Consider the following 18,606-nt stretch of genomic DNA (forward strand, 5'->3'; position numbering starts at 1 on the left):
CCCACAGCAACAAATGGTGAGCTGACCCCAGTATGCACTTTGTAGCACCCATCTACATAGTAGCCCTGAGGAGTTAGGTTATATCCTGCTCTGTAAAAACTGGTTTATTCATTTAGCACAGACTTAATTATTCAACAAAAATGTACTAAGTCCTACTAGATTCAGGTACCAAGGATACACGAATAATCAGTGAAAGTATCATTGTAAGACAGCACAACACGTAGGAAAACACATTCAGAGGCTCTGGAGGAAGAAAAGTAAGGGGATAAATCTGAGCAGGTTCCAGATCTCTGAGCCTCAATTCTCTCACAAATAAATTTAAATAGTTATGACCACCTTACAGCATAATTGTGAGTTTAAATAAGACAACACACATAATGGGCCTAGCACAATGTAGGCACACAAAAATGTTAATTCTCCTCCCTCCAGAACTAAGGTTTCAGGCTGTATAAGGGTGCTGGCTAAGAGGTGAAATAATGCTCAGTACTGGCTTGTCTAGCCTACCTCCTCCATTCTCCATTACCCAATCCTTAGGAAAAACCAAAGTCATTACACAAGATTACTTGGCTGTGGCTTCATCTGAATTTTTTTTCCTACGTCAAATACTCCAGGTTAAGGGTAGGAAGACCCAGTACACCTAGGGAACCACTTTTATGCACAGCTACATACAGTTCCCTAGAGGCCACTTCATACCTTTCCTTCACCTCAAGGTAGTGAAGAATAAACACCAAACCCAGTGATCGTCTAAGATCATGACCAAGTACTAAACCTGCTAACTCTAAAGTGTTTTGGTTCTATTGAATTGGCCAAAAAGTCTGTTTAGTTTTTCCTGTAAAATAAAAGACGTATTTTTCATTTTCACCAATAACTTTATTGATTTGGATATTCTGAGTATGTTGGCTATCTCCTGCATGGTACAACAGTGACTATTCTCCATTAATGTCTCAATTTGATAGCTATCAACTTCAACTGGTCTACCTGACGAAGGTCAGGGAGAAATTGCCCACACGAAACTCCACAAACCACTTTTGACACATTCAGTCAGTCACAGCACCTTCTCCATATACTGCACAACCTTTTTTTGCATTTGAGTTGCATTTTTACCTTTCTTGAAATAACAAAGCATAATATGCCAAAAATATCACTTATTTTCTTCCATCTTCAATATTAAAATGGCTACAAAAAAATTCACCAATTTTGGTAAGTTTTTTTTATATGTTATTTATTTGTTTTTAGAGAGGGGAAAAGGAGAGGGGGGGGAACATTGATATGTGGTTGTCTCTCGCACACCCCCTACTGGGGACCTGGCCCACAACCCAGGCATGTGCCCTGGCTAGGAATGGAACCGGCGACCCTTTGGTTCTCAGGCCTGCACTCGGTCCACTGAGCCACACCAGCTGGGGCTTGATAGGTTTTTTTTAATGTACATTGATATGACAGCTATCACAATACAATCTAATAAAACTGTTTCGAATGAAGTGAAAGACAACTAAGAACTACTAGAGCCATCTTATGGAAAAAAATCAAACAAACTTTTTGGCCAACCCAATACTAAGCCAAGGAAAAATCAACAGCACTCATACTGACTCTCAAAACATTGTAACAAAACCACCTTTTTCCCCAATAAGAAATAAGTGAAGACTGGGAACATAATCATACTAATGAATAAAAATATACCATCTTGTAGTGAATCAAGGCAATGACACCAAACTGCATTCTTCACAGACACACACACACACACACGAAAGAAGAAAGCTAGTTTCAGTTTCACTAAAGAATGTTCTTCACTGAGACAAAAAAAATAAAACCGCTAAAGAAGTTCATCACCACCAAACCAGTGTCACAAGAAATGTAAGAAAGACTTCTTTAAGAAGAAAATAAAGATCAAAAATATTAATAATAAAATGGCAGTAACTACATGTCTATCAATAATCACTGTAAATGTACATGGATTAAATGCTGCATTCAAAACGTGGATGACTGAAAGGATAAGAAAACAAGACCCACCTTAGATCAAGAAACACAAAGACTGAAAGGGATGGAAAAAGGTATTTCATGAAAATGAAATAAAAAGGTGGGGTAGTAATACTTATATCAGACAAAACAGACTTTAAAATAGAGGTTGTAACAGCCCTGGCTGATGTGGCTCAATTGGCTGGACCATAGTCTGTGAACTGCAAGGTTGGTTTGATTCCTAGTCAGGGCACATGCCTGGGTTACGGGTTTGGTTCCCTATCAGGGCACAGTTTGGAGGCAAACAATTGATGTTTCTCTCTATCTCTATCTCCCTTCCTCTCTCTCTAGTCTATATCCTCAGATGAGGATTTAAAAAAAAAAAAAAAAGCAAAAAAAAACCCCCATACACACAAAGGCTGCAACAAGAGATAAAGAAGGATCCAGCAATTCCACTTCTCGGTATTTATCCAAAGAAACCCAACGCACTGATTCAAAAAGACATCTTCATCCTTGTGTTTCCTGAGGTACTATTTACAATAGCCAAGCATGGAAACAACATAAGTGTCCATCCATAGAAAAATGTAGGACTTCCGCCAGCACAGATAAACATGCTCACCTCCTCGCACAACCACATCAAAATTACAACTAAATTATATAACAACCATCACTCAGAACCATCAGAAATCAACTTGAATGGAAGTGTGACAACTGAAGAATAAAAGAAACCACATCGACAGAGACTGGAAGGAGGGGTGGAAACACAGAACCAGCTGGTCCCACATCCAAGTGAGTGGATAAAAACTCAATAGGGATATCTCGGGAGGGAGTGAGGAGTCCCAACCCCACACCAGGCCCTCCAGCCCAGGGTTCCAGTGCCCAGAAGATAAATTCCCATAACTTCTGGCTGCAAAAACCAGCAGGGATTGAGCTGGTGGGAGAAACTTATGGAGTCCCAAGCAGTTTCCCTTAAAGACCCACACATAGACTTACTCAGACTCGCTCCCTCTGAGCTCTAGCACTGGGGTAGCAATTTGAAAGGCACCAGTGGCATACAGGGAGGAACTGAAGTGTCTGGGATCAAGGCAGAAGCTAGGGGACAGCTTTCTCCCAGACAGAAAGGTGGGTAGAGGCTGTTGTCCCTTTTCTAAGCCCTCCCCACCACTGAGCAACAGAGCCAGCAGGCAGTGCCATATCTGAGTCTCCATCACCCTGGCTATCACTGTTTACCCTGCCCTGGAGATTCCCCTGAGGCTCCGTCCCACCCAACTTAGAGCTGTTAACTGTGGCTTTTCCACATGAATGGCCAGTCTTGGCTCACACTTCACAACTTCCTAAATCCTTTTGAACAAGCTACAGCTAGCATCAGTGAGCCCCCAACCCCTTTACCTCTTGCTAAGCGGCCCCTGGCACAGTACTAGCAGCAGCCAGCCTAGGTTCACAGCTTGGTTTCACCTAGGAAACTCTACGTCCAGTACAAGTAGCAGCCATCTCAGATTGCTTTATAGCTCAGACAGTGTGGCCCCAGGCAAAACACAGATGGGGGCTGATCTTGGCCTGAACCACCCGGAAAACCCCAGGGAATGTGCACCCAGTGGACAGCTACAGACCACATCTGAGCATCATTACCCTGCCCCTGCACAGCTGATCCTCCAGAGGATGGAAGTTAGTAGTAGTGATCACAGCCAGTCCTTGCAGCTGCCTACCTGGGTAAATCCCTTCTACTGATCTGCCAACAGCAACCAAGGCTTAACTTCAAGAGAAAAGTATACTCAGTCCACATGAAAGGCACACCTCAAGTACCCAGCCTAGGTGATAGGGAAGCTGTGCCAATGGACCCTAAGGGACATCTACTATATTAGGCCACACTACCAAGACACGGAGTCAAAGCAGCTCTACCTGATACATAGAAACAAACACAGGGAGGCTGCCAAAATGAGACAATGAAACATGGCCCAAATGAAAGAACAGATCAAAACTCCAGAAAAAGAGCATCTCCAAAGGAAATGGAGATAAGCAATCTATCAGATGCAGAGTTCAAAACACTGGTTATTATGATGCCCAAGGAACTCTTTAACGACCTCAGCAGCATAAAAAAGATCCAGTCAGAAACAAAGGATACACTAATTGAAATAAAAAACAATCTACAGGGAAACAACAATAGTGTGGCTGAAGCCAAGAATCAAATCAATGAACTGGAACATAAGGAAGAAAAAAAAAACCAATCAGAACAAGAAGTAGAAAAAAGAATCCAAAAAAATGAGAACAGTGTAAGCAGCCTCAGGGACAATATCAGCATTCCAAAGTTTGTCTCATAGGGGTGCCAAAGGAAGAGAAAGAGCAAGAAATTGGAAATCTTTTGAAAAAAAATAATGAAAGAAAAGTTCCCTAATTTGGTGAAAGAAACAGACATGCAAATACAGGAAGCACAGAAAGTCCCAAACAAGATGGATGCAAAGAGGCCCACTCCAAGACACATCATAATTAAAATGCCAAAGGTTAAAGATAAAGAGAGAATCTTAAAGCAGCAAGAGAAAAGCAGTCAGTTACCTACAGGGGAGTTCCCATATGACTGTGAGTTGATTTCTCAAAAGAATCTCTGTGGGCTACAAGAGATTGGCAAGAAACATTCAAAGTCATGAAAATCAGCGACCTACAGCCAAGACTGCTTTACCCAGCAAAGCTGTCATTCAGAATCAAAACGCAGAGAAAGTGCTTCCCAGACAAGAAAAAAACTACAGACGTTCATCATCACCAAACCATTATTATATGAGATGTTAAAGGGACTTATTTAAGAAAAAGATGATCAAAACTATGAACAATAACATGGCAATAAATACATATCTATCAACAATTGAAACTAAAAAACAAACTAAATATAATAATAATAATATAAAATACACAACAAACTAAGCTAACAAGAACAACAGAGACAGACTCATGGATATGGAGAGTGTTTTGATGGTTGCCAGATGGGAGGGGGTGCAGGGAAATGGGTGAAGAGGTGAGGAGATTAAGAAGTACAAAAAGCCCTGGCTGGTGCGGCTCATTGGATTGAGTGCTGGTTTGAGAACCAGGGGGCCGTGGGTTCCAAGCACAAGCATATGCCTGGGTTACGGGCCAGGTCCCCTGTGGGAGCTGTGCAAGAAGCAACTGCACCTGATGTTTCCCTCCCTCTCTTTCCCCCTCCTTTCCCCTTTCTCTGAAAATAAATAAATAAAATCTTTTAAAAAAGAAAAAGAAGTACACATAGGTAGTTATAGAATAGCCATGGGGATGTAAAGTACACTACAGGAAATTGAGTAGCCAGAGAACTTATACATATGACCCATGGATATGAACACAGTATGGGAATTGCCTAAGAGATGGAGGTTGTTGGGTGGGGGGCGGCAAAGGCAGAAAAATTGGGACAACTACAATAGCATAATCAATAAAATATAATTTTTAAAAATGTATAAAGAAGATGTGGTACCTATATACAATGGAATATTACTCAGCCATAAAGTGAAATTTTTACCATCTGCAATAACATGGATGGACCTAGAAGGTATTATGCCAAGTGAAATAAGCCAGAGAGAGAAAGATAAATATGATATGATTTCACTTATGTATGGAATCTAAAAGAACAAAATAAATGAACAAACAAAGGAGCAACAAACTCACACATACAGAGAATAAACTGATGGTTGCCAGGTGGGAGGAGTTTGGAAGACTGGATGAAAAAGGTGAAGGAATTGAGAGGTATGAAATGGCAGTTACGAAAGAGTCATAGGTATGTAAAGTACAGCCCAGGGAACAGAGTCAATAATAGTGTAATAACTGTGTATGGTGCTGGGGAACGCTAGACTTACCATGGGGATCACTCTGATGTCATATAAATGTCTAACTACTAAGCTGTATACCTGAAACAAATGTAATACTGGATGTCAACTGTAATTGAAAACTTTTTTTAAAAGTTTTTAAAATGTTCTTCATTAAGCTACATAAATGATTAATTTTATTAAATCTCAACTACACATCATTTGAATATTCTGTGATATAGGAAGTACACATAAAGCATATCTGCATACCAAACTACAAGAGTTACCTCAAGGAAAAGCACTAAAAGCACCTGTGCAATATAGTTGCAAGCTAAGCTAACTGCTCTTTTCATAAAACACTATTTTTACTTGAAAGAATGACTGGCAGACAAACTATGATTATTCAGACTTACATGTTTGGCAGACATTTTTTCAAAAATGAACAATGTGAGATTGTCACTTCAAGGAAAACAACTGTCAGTATTTGTTCCAGTGATAAAATTTGAGCTTTCAAGCAAAAATTAGAAAAGATTTATCTGATGAGATTGGTGGTGATAGTAACAAATGTGATTTTTTTGACATTGTATAATGGAATATGTCAACATACAGTAGATCTGCAAAATTTAGCAAACCAATATTTTCCAAATGACCAATGCATGATGTTACAGTATTATGCATGGGCAGAAGACCCATTCAGAGTGAAAAACACACTAATGGATTTAACGTAACAGAACACAAAACACTCATTGATGTGGTTCCAGACTCCACAAGGCAATGGGCCTCTAAGAAACCAACAGTTGTCAAGTTTTGATATAATATCTAAAAAAAAACCCCACAATTATTTTAAAAAGCAATTAAAACATTCCTCCCTTTTCTGGCTACATACATATATGAGACTGCATTTTTCTTTATATACTACTAGCAAAAGAATCAACTGCAGCATATTGAATGTAAAAGCAGATATGTATCCAGTCAGACAGTAAAGAGATTTGAAAAAATGTAAAATATTATTCTTCTAATTTGTCTGGCCTAGGTAATACAATTACTTTCATAAAAACTATGCTAAAATTTAAGAGGGTTATTTTAAATAAGTATTTTACATTTTTCAGTTTTAATTTTTAATGCAGTAAATATTGATAGATACAACCCACAAACAGCTCTTTGGGCTCTTTAATAATTATAAGAGTGAAGACACCAAAATATTTGAGAACTATTGTTACAAAGCAATAAGTAAGAACAAACTACTGCTACACACAAAAACATAAATGAATCTCACAAATAAAGTTGAGTGCAAAAATTCTTTCGTAGCTTACACAAGTTCACAAACAGGTGAAAGTAACCTATGGTGGTGGAAATCAGAATACTGGCTACCTTGCAGGGAGGAATAATGTTTCCTTTATTGATTTGAGTGTGGATACACCTTTTGTGTACTTTTTTCTACACATTATATATCCCTCAATACAATTCCTTTTTATTTTATATTTCTATATAAACATAAACCCATACACACAACTAACTGCCTGAGGCTCACCCACAGAAGTTCTGTTAACACAGTGCTGTCAGAACTAGAATATATCCTTTTTCTTCAAACAGATCTGCAGGTGAAGCTAATGGCTAATCAAGATACTACTCCCAGACAAGAGCTTCATAAAACCAGGGAGCTTTATATAGAGCATGGTAAAAAGAACAAGGGCTTTGAAGCAAGGCAGATCAGGGTTTTAATGCAAGCTTCTCTTCTCTTACTACTGTGTAGCCAAATGCAAATTACTTAATCCCTACAAGATTTATTTGCTTCAGTTCGCTCTTCTGTAAAATGGGCACAATACCCTATACAGTGCAAAAGAAAGAATCAAATTATATAAGCAGAGAAAGCATCCAGCACGTTGCCTATCACTTAAATATTACGTCCCTTTTGTCTTTCCGGCCTCATCCTCTACTAATCCTAAGGCATGAGACAAATAACCCTCGAGTCTTGATTACTACTTCATCATTAAAATGAAAATCATGACCAACTTCACACTGTAGATGGAACAAAGTAGTATATTTTTATTTGCAGAAGTATAAATAGTGTAACTATATACACAGATAGGGATTTTTGCTATAAACTCAAAATAAAAGAGGAAGAGGACACACTAGAAAACTAGGTTATGCAGAAAAATTATAAAACAGGAGCTAGAAAATATGAGTATAAGCAGAAACTATCAAGATTGAAAGACACGATCAGAAGGCAAATCGGGATAATAATGTCGATTCCGCCAGGGACTGACATTTACTGTGAAAAACATCAGCCCAACATTCCTTCTCAGTGTCTGTATTTAGAAAAAAGCACAGTCTGTATCATCAGAAAAACAGGCATATTCTGTAAGGGTCCAGACACCTGCCTGACTGTGGGCAAGGAGAGTTATGTTGGAGCTTTATAAACCAGGGTGCTCTTACAGCACCTTCATACAGAGACCAATGGTCCTTTTAATAGAATGTTATAAGCTTTTACATAAATGGTGCAGCTTGACAAAAAATATCTATGCAATTGTTTTTAATAATAAACATATGCCTAACTGTCCAAGGAACTAAACTTTATAATAAAACAAAAAATACAAACTTTCTTCAGTTTCTTTGCTTTTCAATATTCTACAACTTCAAGTTTGATTTCTGATAACATACCAGAGATTGTCAAGCTATGGCATACCCATGGCCTGTTTTTATATGGCCTGTGAGCTAAAAATGAAACTTAAAGAGGAGGGAAGGAGGGAAAGATAAGGAGGGGGAAAATGTGAAGGAGAAAAAGAAAACACAACAGAGACCGCATGTGGCCCACAAAGCCTAAAATATTTTTCACAGAAAGCGTATGCCAAAACCTGAGCACACATCTTCTGTCTTCTACTTTTCAACCTTTTGCTACACAACATCATCAAAGCCTTTATCAATCCAATTAAATTCCAACTTCTACTCTAAATAAATAAAAACTACATCTAAAAAAACATGTATCACCTTTACTCTTCATTAGAATATCACACTACTGCCCTGGCTGGTGTGGCTCAGTGGATTGAGCACCAGCCTGCAAACCAAAGGTTCAATTCCCAGTCAGGGCACATGCCTGGGTTGCAGAACAGGTCCCCAGTATGGGAAGTGGGAGAGGCATCCCCACATTGATGTTTCTCTCCCTCTCTTTCTCCCTCCCTTCCCCTCTCTCTAAAAGTAAATAAATAAATTCTTTAAAAAAAATATATCATAGTACTGATTGGTCATCTATCCTTACTAAGTTCAGTTCAAAAACTAATCATTCACAAGGCACCCTCCAGGAAGAGGTAGGACCATAACAAAGACACAGTACCTGCCCCCAAGAAAGTGAAGGAGCAAACAGTTCATTTCCTAAAACAGGACAAGTACTATAACAGAGATCCCTGTAAACAAAATGGGTATACTTAAGATAACCTTGAGAGTTCTGAAAGGTTCAGGAGACGCATTCAACCCAGAAGGATGAATAAAAGGAGAAACAGTATGAGCAAAGGTGTTTAACTGCAAGGTATCTGTAGAAACTACCTGCTGCTCAGTATTATTGGTAATGGATCGGTAATGGCAGATCAGGCAAGAGGAATAAATAAAAGGGACAGGTCACAGAAGGCCTAATATGTCATGACAAGGAGCTTAGACTTTAGAGCCAATGGAGGGGTTTAAGGAAGGGAGGGACATAAACATTTATACCTACTGGGCAGATGCTCTGGCTGCTGTGTAGAAGACAGGCTTACTGTATGAGTGATCCAGAAACCAGTAAGGAGCTAGTGCACTTGTCCAGGGGAGGTGAGAGTCTGAACTAAGCTGGTAACAGTAGGAGAGGGGAGAGAATTACAGAAACATTTAGGAAGATTTCTTTTCAACAGAGAGAGAAGGGAGAAGAAAAGACTAATGGCACAGACTCACATCTTGAATGACTGGATGGATAGTAGTACCTTTAAGTTAGGACAAAACTACAGAAAGAGATGATTTTAACTTTTTGTGTGGGAGGGGGTACTAAGTGGGGGAGGTTAAAAGAAGCAGATGGGGAAAATGAGTTCTATTTTGCACCTACTGAATTTGCGAATCACCAAAATGGATGCATATGGGTGACCAGTAGCCAGTGAGATATACAAGTCTGGAGCTCAGGACAAAGCTCTGAGCTGGATACAGAAATTTTCAAAAGCCAACAGAGTGGGCAAGACCACTGAAGGAAAGAATCTTAAAAAGCCCAGTGAGCTAAGGAGCCAACCCTCAGGAATATCAACATTCACTGAGAAATCAGAATCAATAAGGATCTCTTCTTAAATTTCTGCTAGTTTTAACAGCTTCAAAAATCTTTTCCTGCTAAACAACAAACTGAAAAGAATAAAAACAGTGAAATATGTTCATTAGAACACTTCATCTAATGGATAAAGTAAAGATTAAGAAATTCAGTAGGGAGAGGGCTTTCCAGGTATAAGGCACAGCATATGGAAAGAATAGGAGCATGACAATACAGCATTATTTAGGTATTTGCTTATTTGGTTTTTAGAGTAGGTATGGATGTTAGAAGGGCCTTAAAAGGAGGTACAGACCAAGGCCTACAAGAATACAGGGAGGGAACAATCAAGGAAGACTGTGCTGTTGACATCATGAACCATGTTTAACTTCTCCTTACCCAGCACATCCACACACTCTTAGGTCTCAGCGCAAGAATGAACTCCGTCAAGCATCTCTCTTTGCTGCCCCCCCCAGGCAGATCAGGCCATGCCAACCTCCGCCCTGCCGGCGCCACATGTCCGGGACCCCACGGCAGCATTTCTCACCATGCTACAATCACCTGTGACATGTGCCTCCTCACTAGATTGACTGTAAGCTCCTGAACAGCAGGGACTTTTAATTTTTGTATCCCATACTCCCCGCACTGCCTTACCATGAATCTAATAATCACTCGATAGATGGCTGTTGAATAGATGTCTTAAACATATCTGTGACACCTAAGACTACAAGCTCCTTAGCCTTAGACTGCACTGCACTTGTAGCTTTATGTTCTTTGTTTTACTTTACTTATGATATTAAAACAAGTCTATAAACAAATATAAAATGAGAGAAAGGAGATGTAGCCCAGGGAAATAATAAGTAACAAAAGAACATCCCAGAGGAAAAACTAGTTCTAAAAATTCCTAAGCAAAATAAAAATAATAATTGTAGCTACCATGTTAAGCAAAAACTATTTCTGTGCCAGTCGATGTTCCAGGTTCTTTGTCCTTATGTCTTTAATCCATAGAACCCAACAACAGAGTATTATCTCCCTTCTACATAGGCACAAATAATCCATCTCACCTTACTCTATACAGGTAGAAAACTAACAAGGAATTGACTACATATGTTTGTATACTGAATCCTCTGCTTCAATAGCTGTATTTTCAGCTAATCAATACAATTAATATGGAACTAGGTCCCAAAAATTCACTAGGACAAAGTCCTTTAGCACCCTCTCCATCCCACTATATCCAACATCTTCAAGTTCAAGGGAGAAACCTTGAACTGACCGTGTACTCATGCCTCCACTGGCAAAACCCTTCAGAAAGACTTTTCACCTCTGCGTGGGGTGTACTTCCTGATGTGTTTAATTTAATTTAATTTATTTTAAGAGGGGGAAAGTGGGGAAGAAGGGAGAGAAACATCAGTGTGAGAGAAAAGCATTAATCAGTGGCCTCTGGCACATGCCCTGACCTGGGACTGAACCCACAACCTAGGCTGGTGCCCTAACTGGGAACTGAACCCATGACCTTTTGCTCTGTGGGACAATGCCCAACCAACTGAGCCTTACCAGTCAGGACCTCCCTGATTTGCTTTACAAACTAGGAGGGGAAAAAAAAATCCACTAACATTTATATAGTACGTCACAGTTTATAGTACTTTACAGATGACATTTATGTCATCTGAGCCTGATTTTACAGGTAAATAAACTGAAGCTCCAACAGATAATGAATTTGGATTTCAAATCTCAGACAAAAAATTCTTGGAGTTTAGGTCTCTAAGCTTACATCAGATAGCAGATCCTCCTGCACAACCAGGTATGATTCTATGTACCAGACTATTTTTCTGCAAAAAGAAAGATAAACAAAAATTTTGACCAAAATACTTATTGAAACATGATATGAAGCTCTAAGCGAGTATAACAAAGAATTAGTCTCTCGTAAATAAGGAACTCCTGCCAGTGAGAAAAAAGCTCTGAGAGAGGGCTCTTCCACAGCTCACAAAGGCTGCTTGCTGCGTGCGCCCTCTGACTCCTATTTCCAAGTATGATCGATCCACCTCTGGATAATCTGATCGTCCATAAATGCAAACTGGCTTCCTCTTGCTATCTACATTAAGAAGTGTTGCTGGGTAATTGGGCTACGGACAGTAAGTTTGCTCCCTTTTACTTTTTTATAATCTCCAATTTCTACCATGAGCATGTTATTTTAACAGTGGAAAAAATAAAGTTCTTTTAAAGTTAAAAAAATAAGAAGGAAAAAGCAAGTTACATAAGAATACTTACACTATAATTCTACTTATGTTAAAGTCACAAAGGTAAATATTGGCTAGAGTATGTACTTGTTTGGTAAAACTATAAAGAAAAGCAAGGGGATGGTTCACACAACATTCAGGAAACTGGTTACTTCTCAGGGAGCGAGGAGGAGGAGGGGGATTCAATCAGGCAGGGAATGGCAAGAGGCTTCGAAGGTACTAGAAATCTCCCTTTTGTTAAGCTGGTAGTAAAAACAGACCTTCTATTTATTATTCTTTAAGTTGAAGATGTATGTCATATGGACTTTTATACACATGGCTTGTTTCACAATTTAAAAAGAAAGGATGTAAAGAGAGGTGAGGAATCAGAATTTGGGGACTGTAACCCAGACTCTTCCACTTACTGACTACAACAAGCAAGTCTCTTAGACAGGTCATTTAACCTCTCAGAGGAGTTTTTTTCTTCTTATTTTATAGGTGAGGAAGCTAACAAGTAACATAAGTCTAGCACTTTTCTGTTTAAAGTCCTTAGACTACAGTAAGACATGCAAATAAAGCCCTGGCTGGTGTGGCCCAGTGGATTGGGTGCCAGCTTGCGTACCAAAGGGTTAACTCCTGGTCAGGGCACAGGCCTGGGTTGCAGGCCAGATCCCCAGTTAGGGGTGTGTGGGAGGCAACTGATCAATGTTTCTCTCCCTCTCTTTCTCCCTTCTCTCTCCTCTCTCTAAAAATAAGTAAATAAAATCTTTTTTTTTAAAGACATGCAAATAAAATGATGATATAAAGTAATACCTCCTTAATACATAGTAGAACATTATAATACTGTACTAAGAACTCAATGATAAGACAAGCAAGCCTATTCATATTCTAGTCTCCTCCTATCTAATAATGGCAACAATTATTATTTTTTAACAGGTACTATGTAACACACTGTGTTAAGTGCTTTCCATAGATTATTCTTTTAATACTCAAAGCAACTCTATGAGATTAGGTCTCTTATGCCCACTTCACAGATAAGACCATTGTGCCCAAGATCACACAACTAGTAGTAAACGGCAGACAGACCTCAGAACCCACACTCCTCGTGTTAGTTCTGCCTCACTTCGCTCACTCTATTTAAATCGTCTGTCTCTCCTACGACATGAAAGCTGTTCATTTTCATTTCCCCTGGCACTTAGCAGGCAATAAGTAAATAAATAAATATTGAGCAAACATTCCATACACACACAGTGTTTTCAGGACAGTTATTTCAGGACATAAACTGATTTGTTCCCCTTGACAGCTTTGTGAAGTATGAAAGTGCTTTTTTAAACCATTGTAACCATATTTAAGTGTACAATTCAGTATATTCACAATGTTATATAATCATTACCACTTAGTTATCAAAGGTTTATAATGCCTCTACTAATATCACTCAGCTATCAAACTCTAGAATGGGGATTTGAACCTAGGACTCTCAACCCCTAAATTCACAGGCTATTCATTCTACCAAGGTGCCTATCTACTAATACCTGCATCTGCTCTCCCTCTCACCAGGATATTGGGAGAATCAAATGAGATAAAGACATCGCAATGTATGTAAAGCACTTTACATACATTCCTGCAACACAGATGACCACAGTTGTGAGGGGGGTAAAACCATCCACCAAGATATTTCTCCCAGGCTATTACTTTTCATTTTGAGTTTTCAAAAGCTAGAAAAATATAAATATCCCACCTGTAGATCAAGCCTGCAGATCCACAAAAGCAATGTCAGGACCCCAAAGTAAAGCTATAAGGAGAAATGCTTGCATTAAGCAGATCACACTCTCATGGAATGACAGGTAACTTATTCAAACCTGATTTTATTATAATAAAGCTTCCTCATTATTTTTTTCAAAAAAGCACTTTCATTCTAAGAACAAGTCTAATCGTCCATCATTCTGCCCATTTCAGAACTACCAAAAAAAAAAAGCTTTCTAAATACTGGGTACTTTTACGTGCTCACTTGTGAAAACCAAGGAAAATGATTTGTTTGCAAGCTGAATGCTGAAGCTTAAACAAAACAAAAAAAGATTTTGATCCCATTGGTACCAAGTTTATGCTCTTTACATCCCTCCCCATTTTCTTTACAGTTTGAACTCTAAAATCAACAGCCACTTTTTAAATATATCATAGTTAATGCAATTCAGTCCAGAAAACTGCTTCCCAAAGATGTTTCTTCCATGCACGCCCCTCTCTACCCGCTAGCATCGCCATTCTACCATGAGAATAAGCATATTATTAAGCTTTAAATAAAACTGGAGATATTGTTTCTGTAGTTCATGTAATGCGTGTATATCAATGCCCTCCCCTAAAAAATAAAATAAAATGATCCTGTGCGCTTTATTTATCCACATCTGAAGGAATTCTGGTGGAATTCTTTCTATTAGAAGAAAATTCAATCTATAGAAATAGAGCCCAATTATTATAAATCTTATCAAGTAATGTCAGAAGAGAATCAAATGAAAAACTCCATCAATACCAAACTATCTCACCAATGAATATTTATGACATTTCCATATTTCCTGTCCTGTTTACATAAAGCAGTGGTGCCAAGATTCACCTCAGGATTATTAGCCTGCAATACAATGATGGGCCTAATTGCCTTGCAAACCAGGACACCAATAAATGGAGTCTTCAAGCTATCAATTTTAAGGCAAAAAAAAAAAGCCTAAGCTCTTTCTGCATGCATGCATGTTCCCTGAATAGGAAATAAATGCAGCCTCATATTTTTCAGTTTCATTCATCAGTTCTCAAGCAAGGAATGCTAACTCAAGCCCATCAAATCTATTTAATTCAAATTCCAGGACGAATTTTTAAATGCACCAGGGGCAGGGCAGAAAGAAGGCGGCAGAGACATCATATAGAAAGATATCTGTCATATTCCAGTTTTATCTTCTTCACCTTCAGTTTGGGACTGGGTTTTATTCTCCCGACTTTCTTGTTATATGAACACAGACATATCTCATTTTATTGCACTTTGCTTAATTATGCTTCACTGATGTTGCAGTTTTTACAAATTTAAGGCAAAACCTTCCAGCAGCAATAACTCAATTCTAATACTCGCTTTATCACAGTGGTCTAGACCCAAACCCTCGCTATCTGCAAGGTGTGCCTGTGATAGAAGACATTCTCCCCTCCTTAATTCTATACCTCTCAACTTTACCCTTTGGATTGATTTACTTCTATATATGATACTAACATAAATGGAAGGGAAAAAAGGATTAAACTAATAGCTTAAGAGTCCTCTAGGAAAGAGAATCTTTAATTCTCTCTCCCCTACAAAGTCCCTCTGATTATTGTCTCTCCCCAAACCACAGCCTCCTAAGCTGTCCATTTAAGTCCAACCCTTTACCCACTTCTGTCTCTTGGAGGCCATCAGAATCCTTCCTTTTCATCCAATCCAGCTCCTCCCAGCACTGCTCATCCTCTCCTCCATCCTCTGCCTCATCCACACCAACTCCATGTCTCCCCCACCTTTAATAAACCCTCTATCACCTCACCATCAGCAATCACCTCCCGTGTCCTACCAGTTCATCTGAGCCATTCTTTCTCCAAAACTCCCTCTGCCACCTTGACCAAGGGACATTTTCTTCAAGACACCATCCCCCAACCTTGCTGACCACCTGCCACTATTCTTTCAGAGAGAGTCCAGCTCAGCAGCGTCTTCTGTGCCCTCTGCCTTGACCCTGCACCCAGGGAGCCACCAATGCCCCTTCCAACAGTCCTAAAATCGCCCTAAATACTACCCCACTGTGCCCTCCCCATTTCAATACCTGTCTGCCCATTTGGGGCCTAATGTCTAATTTAACCCATCCCGCCAGCTCACCATCACACTCCCCTCACTGAAAGTCCCATCCCCACCAGCTCCTATTCCAACCTCCATCAACACTCCCCAAGAAAACCCTAAATTCTACCCCCTCTGCTCTCCTAACCCACGCTATTCCATAAGTCTCACAAATGCCACCACCCCTAGATGACAAACGCCCACTTCAAGCTCAGGTCTCAACCCGTGCCAAGCCCCTCACCCGCAGCTCCTACCACCTCTACGAGCCTGTCCTAGGTCCACGCCAAATTCCACGCTCCTGAATTAACACCCCCCAAGGATCCCATGCAACCGTGCAACCCCACTCTCCATTGAAATTACCCCCCACCCCGCACCCCAGCTCGGATCCCAAAGTGTCAACTGGTCCAAGCCAACCCCAAATCCACCACCCTCATTCAGTCCCCTCCCCCATTAAAAGCCATCCCACTCCAGTCTGATCATCCGGCTCGCCCCCAAACCATCCCAAATTCCACCCCAACCCCCCAACCCAACGCTCCGGTCCCGGGTCCGGTTATTCCCGGACCAAAAGTCCCCTTCCCCTGTCGCCCCCCTACCCCCAACCTGCCTGGGTCCCACCCTCACCCCACCCCCAGCCCGCGCCTGGACAAGTCTCCCCTGCCAGCCCGCCGTTCCATCGCGACCTCACCCCCCTTCCCCCAACCCGCGCTCCGCAGTCTCCACTCTCATTCTCCCCAGTACCACCGGCCCAGGCTCCGGACAAACGGACCGGGGGGTGGGGGCTCTCCTCACCGGCGAGCCGCTGCAGGAGAAAACGGCGGCGGCGGCGGAGACGGTGATGCCCTTGTCTCCTCCGGAGGCTACAGAGGCGACGCTCTCGCTCCCTTGCCCGTGTCCAGTGAGGTGGCGGATGGCGCGCAGGGACCGGGAGCCTCCTCCTCCTCAGCGACTCCGCTCTGAATCCTCTGCAGTAGCTGCCGAGAAGCCCCACGGGTGGGGGAGGGGACGCTCCGCTGCGGGCTAGGAAGGAGGAGGCGAAGGGAGGGAGCGGGGACCTCTAAGCAGGGCGGGGAAGGAGGAGCCGGCGCGTCGCCGCGACACGTCCCGCAGCCTCAGCGTGCCCGGACCACAACTCCCGGCATGCCATGCTGCGGCCCGCGCGCCGCCCGCGCCGCCGCCGCGCGCCCAATGCGGAGGGGCCGCGCCCTCCACGGTCGCGGACAATGGAATGAAGCCAGCCGTCCGCGGCGGCTGTTGTAGACTCAGAGCCCACATGTGAGAGTAGTTAGGTCGCCCCACACACCGTCCCCAGATAGCGATGTTCTCGGGATCTTCAACCTGTTCAGGCGCGCGGGCGCGCGCGCGGATACACAGGCCGCCGCCACCACACATGACGCGCGCGCACACACACCCCGCCGCCGCCGCCGCCGCCGCCGCCGCCGCCCACCCACACCGCCTCCTGGCTCGCGGACTACATTTTCCAGCATGCGCCGGTCTCCCGCCTTCCTTCCGGTCCCTGCGAAACGCTGGCAGGCTCAGTTCGCCGTCCGCCTCCATGTTAAGAAAAAGAAGGGAAGGAGAGGAACAGGGAAAGGAGTGTGCTGACCCACTGAGGGCAAGCCCGAGTGGATTAGCTCGCCTGGGAGTCCGCGCTCTCTTCGCCCTCCCCGATGCCACTATCTCACAAAACTAAGGCAGCCGCTTCCTCCTGGTCTCCCTGAAAATCCGAGGACAAGTTGACAAGTTGAATTCAAATGTAAAAAAGGGCATAATTCTTGACCTGGCTCCTTTACTTTTTAAAATTCACCTGAAAAAGATAATAGGAAACTTTAGAAAAGATGAATGTACAAGGTTGTTATATGAGGTTGTGGATACTGGGGGGAAAAACGGAAACGTCCACCAACAGGAGATGACTGATTTATATATCCAAACAATGCAGTGTTAAGCAGCCATTTAAAATAATGATACAAATCTATTTATTGACGTGAAAAGCTATTCACATTTATTCTTGAGGGGAAAAAATTTAATTACACAACAGCATGTTTAGAATGGTCCGACTTACGGGAAATTAGAGATAGTATTGTATAATCATAGATTTCTGGAAAGAGGCGCCTCAAAATATTATCAGTGATTATCTTGGAGGAAGGAGTATCCGATTTCAAGTAATTTTAATCTTCATATTGCCTAAATTGTTTAAAAGGAGCACATAATTTCTTAAGCTATAACATTACTTTCAAAAGTACAATTTCTATACCCAACAACCGTATCTTTGATGCCGAAAAGCTTTCCATGGCTTCCTGTTGCCCTCAGCGGTGCTCCAGGACTAGGCCTGTCTTGTTTTTCTGGGAGCTCCACTTAAAACAGTGGGCCCTACCTAGCCTGGTGGCTCAGTTAGTTGGAGCGTTGTCTCCAGCTTGCAGGTTAGATCTCCTGTCAACCAATCCGTATTTCTTTCTTCCCTTCCTCTCTCCATAAAATCAATAACATATCCTCGGAAGAGGATTAAAAATAATAATGGCATTTGCTTAAAATTCCTGTAAGAACATTAAATTAGTAGGA

At 41.4% G+C, this 18,606-nt stretch overlaps 1 protein-coding gene across 3 annotated transcripts in view; it reads right to left on the reverse strand.

Moving 5' to 3' along the window:
- Window positions 1-17,349, reverse strand: part of FAM168A (family with sequence similarity 168 member A) — a 187,707-nt gene extending 170,358 nt beyond the window's left edge. Inside the window, exon 1 of one of the 3 annotated variants that reach the window (XM_045181881.3) lies at window positions 16,817-17,349. The gene's annotated coding sequence lies outside the window, so the exon portion shown is untranslated. The remainder of the gene's footprint in view (window positions 1-16,816) is intronic. The other 2 variants (XM_053925590.2, XM_053925591.2) reach the window with 2 other exon arrangements.
- Between the last annotated feature and the right edge of the window lie 1,257 nt (window positions 17,350-18,606).

This window comes from Desmodus rotundus, chromosome 5, assembly GCF_022682495.2.
Source record: "Desmodus rotundus isolate HL8 chromosome 5, HLdesRot8A.1, whole genome shotgun sequence".
Taxonomy (NCBI): Eukaryota; Metazoa; Chordata; class Mammalia; order Chiroptera; family Phyllostomidae; genus Desmodus; species Desmodus rotundus.